Source organism: Pleuronectes platessa, chromosome 8 (genome assembly GCF_947347685.1).
Source record: "Pleuronectes platessa chromosome 8, fPlePla1.1, whole genome shotgun sequence".
NCBI classification, from domain to species: Eukaryota; Metazoa; Chordata; class Actinopteri; order Pleuronectiformes; family Pleuronectidae; genus Pleuronectes; species Pleuronectes platessa.
Window position 1 is genome coordinate 21,444,860 of NC_070633.1, and position 12,661 is coordinate 21,457,520.

The window sequence follows — 12,661 nt, forward strand, 5'->3', positions numbered from 1 at the left end:
AAAAGTCAAAGAACAATCTTTCAGTCATTTCTGGTACTCAAAACGGGGTGACATGTCTTGATTGACAGCTGAGACTGACTCAGGACAAGTGCTGTCCAAATAAAGTTATTATTAATATTATTAAATGTTACATAAGTGATATTTAATTTTAATACTCTAGTGTTGACAACTTGCAAAATCTTTACTCTGTCAATCTGATCCCAGTTTACCAGGAAACATAATATGTTTGTAGAAAATCCATGATTACATGTACAAGCCATTATTTTCATGGCTCATATGAGAGCCTCTGTCAGATCTGATTAATTATCAGGTTGTCCCACTTTTCACTGTAGAGCTTAATTAAACTTCCCATTCACTCCCCATCAGTGGACATTTGATTAATACAAGCTTCTGTGGATCATTTGGATGATACATCTGACGAAAACGGGAAATTACGAACTGTACATGATTCTGAATTATCTTTGCGCTGAGTCTGCAGGATTTCCAGCACGGTCTGATCGTCAGAACTCCAACGGGTCAATTAAGTTGCCAGGATCGGTGACGACTTGATCTAAATCAACCGGTGCAGAGGACGAAAATGCAGAGTTGAAGTTAATAAAACATGAACTGCAAAAAAAGGGGAAAATACTCACAGCACTGACGTCTGAGCCATTCTCACAGTGAAGTTTGACACTGTGTACAAAGAAGTAAATTACCTGCCAAACACCCTGACACCCCACCTTCTCTTTGCCACAGTACATGAGGTGCCCCGGCAAAGTGAGTTTACTTTCCCACTGTGTCTCTGAGTTATGAGCCCGTTTGGACGCAGGAAAGTGGAGAAACGCGGCGGCGACACAACAAGAGACCTGAGCTGTTGGTGGAAATGTTGTTGTCACAGAATTCTGCATTTTATTCCGTGGTGATTTTCTGGATGCCACAACCATTTATTTACTCGCAGTTTAATAAGCCGTGACCTCCTTAAGAGCAAACTAAGAACATTTGGTGTCAGTGTGGAACTCAATTTTCTACATGAGGCAAAGTCGCCATCTTGTCACTAAGCCTGTTCAGTCCGGTGGTGGCTGTAAGTCGCCACAAATGTCTCACTTATGCTAATTCTCAGCTCCTGTAATGTCAGTATTTGCTGCTTTTATTATTTTATTCCTTACATAATAGTAAAATTATATTTTGTGTTTCTTTCATACTTAACAAACATCATGAGGACATTACCTTGGATGGGAACATTTTAATTTTACCCATTTCCTGACACTTTTAATTAAACTGATTTAACAAATATTCAGCTGCATTTCTGTATCTGTTCACAAATAATGCTCATAACTGATTTGACCTGAATTAAAGCAGGACATAAATACATCACTTTAGTTTTATGTTTATAAGAATTAATTATAAGTGTGGTGTTTACAATGCACATTAAAACACAAAAAAAAAACACAAAAGTACAACTTTTATTTCTTTTCTTATTTCAAAAGTGACGTAACTGTGTTAAAACCCAGTAATGACACAACCACCTCTTTCAGCTATGAGCTCTGGGGAGACAAATTAACTAATTGTTGTAATACGAGCTGATAATGCAACAAATAAATATGCTTATCTTACAAAGGTTGCTCCATTATATCTAATTAGTGGACTGTCAGGAAGTAATCAAGCCGATGACGGTGCAGCTCGAGAAAACAGGGTGAGTGCTCTCTGGAAAGTGTCCGTGTGCCACCCTCACCCCTCTGCTGAGGATTAAAGCAATGTTAATATATGCATTTAACCAAAGGAGGTGATGCTGAGCCAGCGCCTGGCGAAAAAGCAGAGCATTACGAGAACAGGAGAAGGACTCGGGCTCCTTTTGATCGGATTACAGTATTTACCCAGCGAGTGTTTGTAACTCAGGTGCCTCAGCAGACGGGAGCACAGGCTATTATGTTCCCTGATTAGAACATTGTTAATTCGCCCTTTCAGCCAATCAAGACGCAGTCTGTGTGATAAAGTGAAGCGAAAACTTTTAAACTCTCGACTTCGTAATATAGCCAGATTAACGTTTCAAATTCTGCGAGACACGATCATTGTTCCAGGCAGCGCTCTCTGCAGCCCAAGCCTCACTTCAGAACCCCCCCCCCCACCCCACCCCACGTTTCAGAAATTTATTAGGGGATTTGTATTTCTAATGACACCTGCGCCCTGCCACCAGAGCAATGTAAATAATCCCATCACAGAGCCCCGACTCATCAGCGACAGGCTAATCCCTTGTTTAAGGCAGTTACAGCGACCCCACCCATTAATACTGCCTTCATAAAGACACAGCTTAGCATACATTATAGACTTTTAATGTGGCGAACGCTTACAGCCAACTTGAGCAATCTCCCTCTCGGCTCCAGGAAGAACATGTCACCTCTGCTGGTGTCAGAAAGGGCTCTGCCACGCCGCATCACAGCAGCGCCTTTTCAAATGCTGGGGGGGGGGGAAATAAAAAATAAAACTCTCATTTCGGTGATGTATTGGGACGGCGTTAGAGCAGTAATAAATTAGACCAAGCCAAAAGGATTTAGTCCTTGTAGGGAATTGGTGGGCGAAGTGGAGGAGTCAGGCACAAGAACTAAGATCTTGTGACGCCCCCCCCCCCCCTCCCCAAGTAGTTTCAGTACTTTTAAAACTTATGCAGCTTCACGGTGCGTGACTCAGTGAAGCGGCAGAGGAAAAGTCTTCCAGCACGTTCTCCTCTTGTTAGCTGTACGTATTTGCAAAATGAACTGTAATTTACATAGTCAAACTTGGAATTCTAATCTAATATTCCCCCCTAAAAACAAGGCAGGACAGTTTTTCTGCTGAACCTTCCCGCCAGAAAATACATGCAGACAGGATGGTAACGATGTAGCTGTATGGATAGAGGGATGCATTATGGTTAAACTGGGTTGTGACAAGCCCAAGGACTAATTCTTCAGATGCCACCTCGCTCTGAAGCCTTGTTATTGCAAACACACTGTGAAGGGGAGTTTGCAGACGCCTTAGTGTGCCGGCCTTATTGCTACAAAATAGATCCGCTGTTGATTATTATTGATCAGACAATAGACACTAAAAATTAATTATGCATTCAATTCGATACACAAAAGTGTTTGTTAAATGCAGAAAAACAATTTTACCATGTTGAGGCTATGAATATATTATTTGCGGTGCATTAAAATTGATTTGTAAAATGTTTGCTGTAGGCTAACTGTTTAAGAAATAAGGCATTAAAAAGAGGTTTAGATCATAGCACTATTAATAATTTACAACCAAAAAGTGCCCAGATTGTAGCCCGAGCCCATTTACGCCATTCGGCCGATATTAAGGCGCACAGCGCTGCAAGCAGGTGATTAAAGTCTATGACAGTTTCATTATCATTGTCATTATCCGAGTTGTGATTACTGTTCAATTTTGTTTTGTAACAGCCTGATAGCGAAAGAGATATCTCTTGAGTGTTTGTTGGCTGGGAGGGAATTAAAGTGGTCACACTTTACAGGGATGATAATAGTGAGAATAAGCACGGACCTCTGCAGGCTGCTTGATGTGAACACAAATACAGAGAATATCACGTCCCCCTGCTGTAACTTAAGACTTTGTGACAATAGATCTCTCATCATGCAGTCGTCTCAGAAGGTAAACAGACAAACACAGCATGTCAATTGTTTGATTATTTATTTATTTAAGCCTCGGAAAACACATTGAGAAATAAGACCCTCATTTACAATGGCGCCGAGGGTACAAGGAATAGTTAATAAATTGAGAAAATAGATAAGAATGAAATAAACATGCTTATATACATACAGCAACACAAGGGAAAAGGTCACAAACAATCAACACCTACACTTAATCTTAGTCCCACTGACAGAAAAATGACATTTTTAACATCAACAACATATAAGAGCACATTTTTGCAGCTAAGACAAGGCGGGTCACATAAACAGAAAAAAAAGTGTCTTAACAATATGAATCCGCAGTGAACAAAAGACTCTATTGGGTTAAAAACAAATATACAGGTGTGGGATGTACAAATTAGGTTTTCAATCCCTGCAGCGACGTGTTGGAGACGCTCGGGCGGTTTCACTCACTGCCAGGCCGCCGCCGCCGCACTCTCACTGCAGTGAAATCAGCCTTGAGTCTTATGGTGTTGAAAGGGTTTGTTTTAATAGCTTTTGGGGGTTTATCTGTCGGGAGTTTGCGTTGACCCTGTGAGGTGTGTATTGGAGCGCAGCCCTCTCTGCCGCTGAGTGCTATTGTACAGTGAAATAAAAACAAGCGTGGCAGCGAAAACTATGAAAATAAGCCAGAAGAGAACGAGACTTATCCTTTAAAACAAGAAGAAAGTGAGAAAAGAAAGAGCTCCGCTGCTCCGTGTGTTCTGCTTGATTTATTATTTTTTAGCATTTTGACACATTCCTACAGTACTTCTGTGTCTGCCCCCCAACTTTTATACTGTGGCACTTTAGCCTGCGAGCATTTCCATTACAGTGCTCAGCATTATTATTTAATGGGATATCATTCCACTGCATTACAGCGCTCCAATCCCTGACAACAATCTGTGTGCCACATATTCCTGAATACATATTTTAATGCTCTTTATACATGTCAATTGAGAGTATATGTAAAGTTTAATGTGTCTAGCGTGCCCCGCTCTGACCCCTGGAATCCTGACGCTGCCATCAAAGCTCTTAACGAGCTAAATAGGAGTATTTGCTTGCCTTTTATACTTTTATACTTAGACTTGCGGCATTATAAAACCTACACATTTTTTAGCAGTGAATCATAATGGTCTTTGAAGGCACAGATGAAAGACGCTGTGCAGCTGATAAAGGCATCTGATCAGAAATGCCTCTTGGTGTCATACTTAGAGAACACGGACAAATGCGCAGTGAAAGCTTTTTTTGATGGTCCCCTGCCCCAGTGATTCCATCTTCCTCACAATGGAAAGTCGCACAATGACGGATGGATCTGTTGTCAATGTGTTTGTGTGTGTGTGATGGAGCAAGGGTGAAGCAACGGTGCAAAATACCACTGTTATCAGGAATGACCACAGCAGGTGGAGAAGCTAGAAGGCCAGACTCAACAAAAACAACACAACACACAATATGTAGATCCTGTAGCCTTCATCGAGCTGCTGAGCAATGTAGCCTCACCATTTAATATTTAATTTACTAATGCATTGACTAAATGTATTAAATAACTAAATAACCATGAAATTGATGGCTTTCCATCCCCATCTTTTGGTGTCACAATTATATTATATATGAAATCCATGCCCATGCATGAGCCGTGATAGAGAGCTCATGTGGGCAGCTCAAGGGTCGCTGGACGTGCTTGGACACAGCAGGGGGCGAGCTCCTTTATACACCTGAGAAGATGTGCAGAATTATCCTGGCGTGTTGTGTCCTGCACAACCTATGGCTCATGGCATCCCCTTACTAACCCTTACTACAGGCAGGAAGACTCACAGTCAAATGTGAGGCTGCCAGGCTGCAGTGCTGCCTCGCTGCACCTTAATGCAGCGTCTGTAATGATGGTAAGTTCAAAGGCTTTGCTTCAAAATGTATACTGAATAAAGTTTTGAACCAATTCAATTCTCCTTATGGGTTTACCCTTTTTCTAAAGCAAATGACAAACACACATGCACCCACACACTCATCCATGCTAGCGTCCACATGCCTGTGCTGAATGTGGTAAACCATTGCTCTGGTGATGTGGTTAAATGCCACTGTATTTTGACACATCTTCTGTAAACTTATTTTCATTTTGCAGATCAAGAAACTGCCAACATGTTCTGTTTTTACAAGATGTCATCAGTCCCACATTCTACATTGCTGACTCACAACTGCTACGTCTTAGATGTAACAATTAACGCTGCATTGTAGATTAATATAGAAATAGGTTTGGTTTGGTTGGGGTAGCCACCAATAAAAATCTAACCTTACTAATATAATAGTTGTAATATACAGTCTCTTCAAAAAGTATTGAAAAGATGAATCGTGAAGACGTGAGTTTGGATCAAAAGATGAATATGTGATAATTACAGCAAGACGTGTTTAGCAACTTGGGACAGGTCATCATTTTTTAATCCCCCAGTTTTCAAGTAAGAAAAAATCCTAGGGCTATGATTGACAGGTGTTTCATATTGCCCAGGTGTTGCATTAGAAATTTATTGTTTAAACATTGAACAGCTCTGAACATCCACTCATTGTTTCAGCCTTCAGATTCGTCCATGAAGACTGCATTTGTTGTTAAAAAGGATAAACCAACTCAAAGACACCAGAGCTGTCTGTGGGGGAGAAGCAGGCCATTTTGAAGCAGAGGAAGAATCGATGGGGGCCGTTGCAGCTACATTGGCAGTAGACAATACAACAGATTTAAAATGTCCTGAAAAAGAAACTACTCGTGTACTGAGCACTAGACATGGAACGGGTCGGCCAAGGACAACAACAGCAGCAGGTGACAGAAACATTGTGGGAGCTGTGAAGAAAAAAGAACAAAACTACAGACAGAGACTTTGTCACTATCCTCCACAGGGCAGGGGTGAAGGCATCACTATCCAGCCTTTGAAGAAGACTACAGGATCATCAGCAGCAGGTATCTGAAGGCCACATCGGAATTCACAAAGCTCTGGAACAAGGTTTTTATGATGAGAGAAATAAACCACAGAGTGATAGAAAAGGCCAATATGGGTGAAAAAGAGAGGAAACGTGGTGGAGGCAGTGTCAAGGCTTGAAGTGCTACTGGAACAGGCTCGCTAATCTTTATTGATGGTTACTCATGATGAAAGAAGCAGAATGAATTCAGGAGTCCACAGAAACATTGCGTCAGCCAATTTGCAGGAAATATTCATCCCAATCAGGAGGAACTTCTTCCTGCAGCAAGACGATGGCGCAAAACACGCTGCCAACACACCAGTCACCAGGGAGAAGAAGTGCAAGGACTGGTCGAGTCAATCACGGGTCCTTCACCCAACAGCTACAGCATCTCAACGAAGGGTAGCATTGCAAATGAAGACTGCTCCAGTTTGAAAATGGGTTAGGAGTGAGTGAACTGCTGACTTCAGCCAACTGGTAAAATTAAAGTTTTTTTAAAGAAACAAAATGTGCATTTTAGCAGCTTCCATTGTTGGAGAGTTAAAACTCCAGAGACTCTTCCCTCGATGTAAGTCTGAAGAACTTAGTCTGAAGAACCCATTCATGACGGAAACTCGCTGTTTGTCTCCAGCATGCTTAAAGGAGTCACAGGGTTTTCTCTTCATCATATAAAAAACAAAAACCTCGCTGAAGGTTAGTATTGACTTCAGTCCCAGCCCCTTCCACTTAAGATTTAACAAAGAAACCACAATGGCCTTATCTTTCAACTGATTTTGGAAGAAAGCAACAGCTTCAGCTGCGAGCCAAAAAAAAGAACTGATGCAAATCTGCCGACAGCGACGTGGAACTAATCAGCTGACAAAAACAACTTGTTCTCCCAAGTTCAGTTAACTTGAATCAATTCGTTTGAGTTTCAGGTTTTTTCTAAATTCAATGTAACAGAGTTTGCATTGGTAAGATGAACAAAGTAAGGATCTCATCCGCGTTATCAGACAAAATGCATAGAATTCCAACAGACAATAAAACCATAAACAACACTGAAAAAGAGACATGCATAGAATAACAATTAGCTAAAGCCTTATCAACCAAAATGCATTTTTTTTAAATATTGTAAGACTCGTCACCAATTGCTTGCAGATATGCAGAACAAGCTTTAAGTGTTTAACATAAAGTTGATTTTCACTTATTTAATTGGTAATTACAAAGACAGCCAAACCATGGAATTCAAGTTCATTATAAGCAGGACATTCAAGCTACAACTCATTCATTCTTACACCAGGAATATTTAGTCTTCACCGCTGTGGTCAGTTCTTAACACTGCGTACTATTCATCGTCTGCCCTCCTGCAGGTCCAGAGTTTATTAAGGATCACGGGTGACCATGGATGACATCGTGCAGCCGAACCCTCCGGGGGTATCTCGCCTCTAGAACTCCCCCCATGCTGAAGTTAGTCCTCTTTGTTCCTTCAGTCCCTTTAAACATGATCTGGAGACATCAGGTCGAAGTTTGTGTATGCAGACCGAGCACGATGGCCTCTGTTTGCTGCTGCTGCTGTAAAAGCGTCTACAGGACACAACTGATTCTCTGGATTGTGGACATCTTTGTGCATCTCATGAATGTGTGAGTTACCTGGACCGTCTCACTCACCGGTCGGGGGCTGATTTTAAAAGCAATCAAAACAGAGATACATGATACGTCCTTGCATGCTGTTTGTGGTTGTTTGATGCATAATGTACTGTGGTGCAGCAGCTGAAGCACTTTGGTCCAAGAAAAATGTCCCAATGGGGACGATAGTATATTTGATTTGATTTGATTTGACAATAACAATCATTCAGGGACTCAGTACAAATTTTACATTTATAATCAAGAATGCAGAATTGCTATTATACCTCTGCTAACAGCCAAATGAGATCCTGCTAGTAATATGCCACAAAAGGCCACAGTGCTCTCTAACAGAGACTGACAACATTACAGATTGTTGCTGGCCAGAGATGATTTCCTATATTACATGTCCCTTTCCCCTCAGACCTGCTCCTGCACAGAGACAGCAACCTTTCATCCAGACCCAGACTCTCTGCGGATAGGCCTTTGGCCTGTAAAGAGCTGGACCTGCTCCTGAGAGTTTGATAATCATATTGCAGTTTCTGCACTCTCTGCTGGATGGTAATAGATCGGCCTCCCCCTCAAAGGTACATGTGACCACCATCATGGGCCACATGGTGGGGTGTGAAACCAAAGTGCAGGGTCTCCCAGACTTCTTATCTGTTTTCTAAAGGGGACTCAATGGTTGATGCCTTGTGAGTCCCACTGTGGGATTTGTACTGAAGCCAGGTTTTGAGTGCTATAAATGCTTTGTCTGCTCCCTTTTGAACCCAGGGGGAAGCCTTAGTCAAAGGGGCCGTCTGCCAAAATGGCCTTTCTTCTCCCTGAAAGCCTCAGCAAAGAATGTGGGTAAGCTCCACACCTTGTTCACGAGCCAAGTCTGCATGTGCAGGAGCTCCTCATTCCTCCCCAAAAGACGCTCTGCCCTCCATGCCAATCAGGCCAATGAGTTGGCAGAATATGACCTTGCTCATCAACAATGTGAGGAAGAAGAGCACAGATCAGAAATGGCAAACGTGCTTAGCTGAGAGCCATCCATGTATTAATGTCCCGGGCTCTGTATATGAATGAGCTGCTCACATCAGAGGAGCCGGAGGTTACCTGGAGGCAGGGCTGCCGGCAATGACCAGAAGAGACTTTGGAGGCGTTTGAAAACATTTAAATTGACATGGGCTTTAAATATCAATGATCAGCTCCACTAGCACCAGATGCATTCGCTCCATCTGTAATGCAACTTACAGTTCCACAGCTTAGTGGACTCCACAGCCATTAGAGCATAGATCACAAATCAAAAGAGTAAGTTATGATTAGATTTAGCAGACAGGCTGTTGTGTGTGTGTGTGTGTGTGTGTGTGTGTGTGTGTGTGTGTGTGGTGATGCTTCTCAGGCTTCACTCTGCACTGTTGACAGGTTCTTCACTATCAGTGCTGGTGCTCTGCATAGCATGTCAGAGTGAAGGGCCAGCAACGTCAGCCTGAACATGATTTCCTCTAACCCTGCTGATAGTGATCACTGCTTCTAGTGGTCAGGAAGGGATGAAATAGAATTTTATTCACCGCTGTGGCAAAGGAGTTTTAAAACTGCTCCGTGACTTTGGATGATTCTCACCCAAAAAATGTAATGTGTTGCAGGTGGGAGAAGAATCTCTCACAACAAAAAACACAGATTTAATGATGATTGGTTCACATAACCTTTGTGGAGGCAAATGGTGAAAACCAGTGATATTTGGAAATAAATTGGTTATTAGCAGGTTGTTTTGTTTGTTATGTAATTTTACAAAAAAAAAGTTCATAACTGCAGCAATATTTTTTGAACAATTTATTTCCATTACTTAAAATGATTGCTTTGGAATAAATGAGAGATTTAATGATTCAAAATTAGAAAGCATCTCATTTTGATGGCATTAAAACTTAATGTGATTATTGAGATTTTTCCAATGATAATTTGCGAGACTTTGTGCACTGTGTCAGTACAGTAATGCTTGTTCCACTAATTTCTGTTAAGGTTTGAGTTTCTATAAATACTTGTGGTTGTCTCTGAAGCAATTATTGTGGTTCAGGCTAATTCACTTCTTAAGACACTGCTGTTGTCAGTTCATTAATAATTATTTATCCCCTGCATACAGGACCATTGTGTTGTGACATAATGGACAGGAAAACACATTCCCTACTCCAAAAAAAAACAAGCTTACCAAAAAGCTTTGACATGAGCTGGTTTGCAACTTTGTTATATGAATCAGTAACATAGACTTCCACTCAGAAAAGGTAAGTGTTTTTCAGTAAAGATTAAGCTGGTAAGTTTGGACGACAAATAAGAAACCAGGGAGCAGACAATACAGGCTGGATTTGTGTTTCAGTGCGGAAACCTGACATTTCCTCCTTAACCAGCATTAGAAGATGCAAACAAACATGATTGGCTATGATTTGCAATAATTTTATCAACAGTTTTGCATTTAAAATTAATTTTTTTATTAGCCCCTTTTCACAAGAATTGCTAAGACCTCAGCTGCTAAGTATGTGTTATCAGGCATGCACATCAATAGGATTGTAATTTGTTAATTAGAAAAAACTGTTTTGTCTCACTACCTCACATAAATAACTCAAGATACATACTTGTGAGCATAATAACCAGTGTCTTTAAAAAACATGCAATGTTCTTTTGTTGTTGTAAAGCTTAATAGGAAATACACAGTTCAATTACGCTTCTATTCTCCACTATGTGAGATGGTGCAGACGTTTTCTATCTCAGAGCCTTGTCTCTAATTCCCTGTGATAATTACACAATTACTCAGTTATTTCCAGGAGAAAGCACTCGAACAGTATTAAGATACAATCAGACCTGTGACATGAAACATTTACTTATGTTCTCACCAGGTTGCCTCACCGAGCCACTATCATCTCTACAAATCTCAGCATGGTGGCGGTGGCATCCGACAACCAGATCAAAGAAACGGGGACAGAGAAGTGAAAAGAAATCCCTTTGATCTGCTGGAAAAGTTAACATCGTCTCACCCATAAAATAAATAGTTTATTTAAGAGCTGCTCTGAGCATGTGTATAAACTCTTAAATGAGGAAAAACATCAGGTGGCGTGTGTCACGGCTGACTTGAAAACAGCTTCGTACAGATGACTCTTTTGATCAAAATGGTTTTAAGTTGTCGCGGATAGCATGGCGTCACGTCAGTACAAAAGAAGCAACGATTTGAAGATCGGTTTATTTGAATGTTTGACAAGAAAATTACACGTTTCCTTTGTGGGAGGGAATAAGTATTCAAATGCAGCTTTGACTATAAAGCGGTTTACATCTGAAAAACTAAACTCTAAGAACATTTGTGAAGTTGGAGAAAATTATATTATCATAGGTGTGTGTTTAAATGTGGAAACATGTGTTGACCGAACTTGTGCCGCATGTGAAGAGTAAGTTTCAGTAATATTGCCTCATGTAATTGCTTAAGGCTAAGCAGTTATGGATTAGGTTACTTTACAGTTATCTATAAATTTCATAAACCATGCTGGATGTGTAATTACGTTGATATTATTGTCCCTATGGTCTCTCTTTCGCTCTCTGCTTAAATTCGGCCATTTTATTATTGTTGGTTGCTTCATAATCTCAGGCAAGGAGCCGATGCTGATTTGTTTGGGAGTGGTGAGTCAGATCAAAGTACTGGCAATACTGTCGTGAGGCGACTTCTTTGAAGCGCAATACAAAACACAGCATCAGTGACGGCTCATCGTGGAAGATGATTGATGAAATGAACTGATGAATTGACAGAGAGAATAGAAATGTCCATTTGTATTCAGTTTGTATTTGATCATGAATGATTCAGCTGGATCCCGCAGCATGTGGGCATATCAAAGAAAGATTTACAGGCAGTTTAGAGCATTCAGCCACTTTTTGGTTAAAGTGATTTTATTTTCAAGTCATTAAATATGACAAAAATTCTACTGCTAGAGGCAAGTATTGACCCAGAATCATCTGTTGCCTGAATCCTAAAAGAAAAAAGTACTTCAGGAACATTTACCGACTGGAGGACAGTCTCACATTTTAGCATTCATGAGTTCCTTATTCAAAACACTTTTCACTTCATGTGGTTCCAGTGGTATTACGGGGTTACTGCAATCATCCATTTATACCTCTCTCCCTCTGTATTAATGTGCACTTTTCATTCAAAACATTACAATTTAATTGTCGATTATCTCTGGAGATCCATGCCCTGCACCAATTGCTGTGGTTTCTTCAAAGAATTGCAAAAGATGGTATAAAAACCCACAAGGAACAATTTTGTGAAAACAGTGCGCCAGAGCAACGAGAGAGGAATCACAGAGTTACAGAATAAATTCTTGTATTGCTCCTCTGTGGTTTTTTTTTCTTTCAAACCACATTTACCCTGTGGTTCTGAGGATAGAACTGTCAGTCAGTCAGAATACCACTTAAGTCAAGACTAACATGTCAACAGCGACTGAATTGATAACCATTGAATT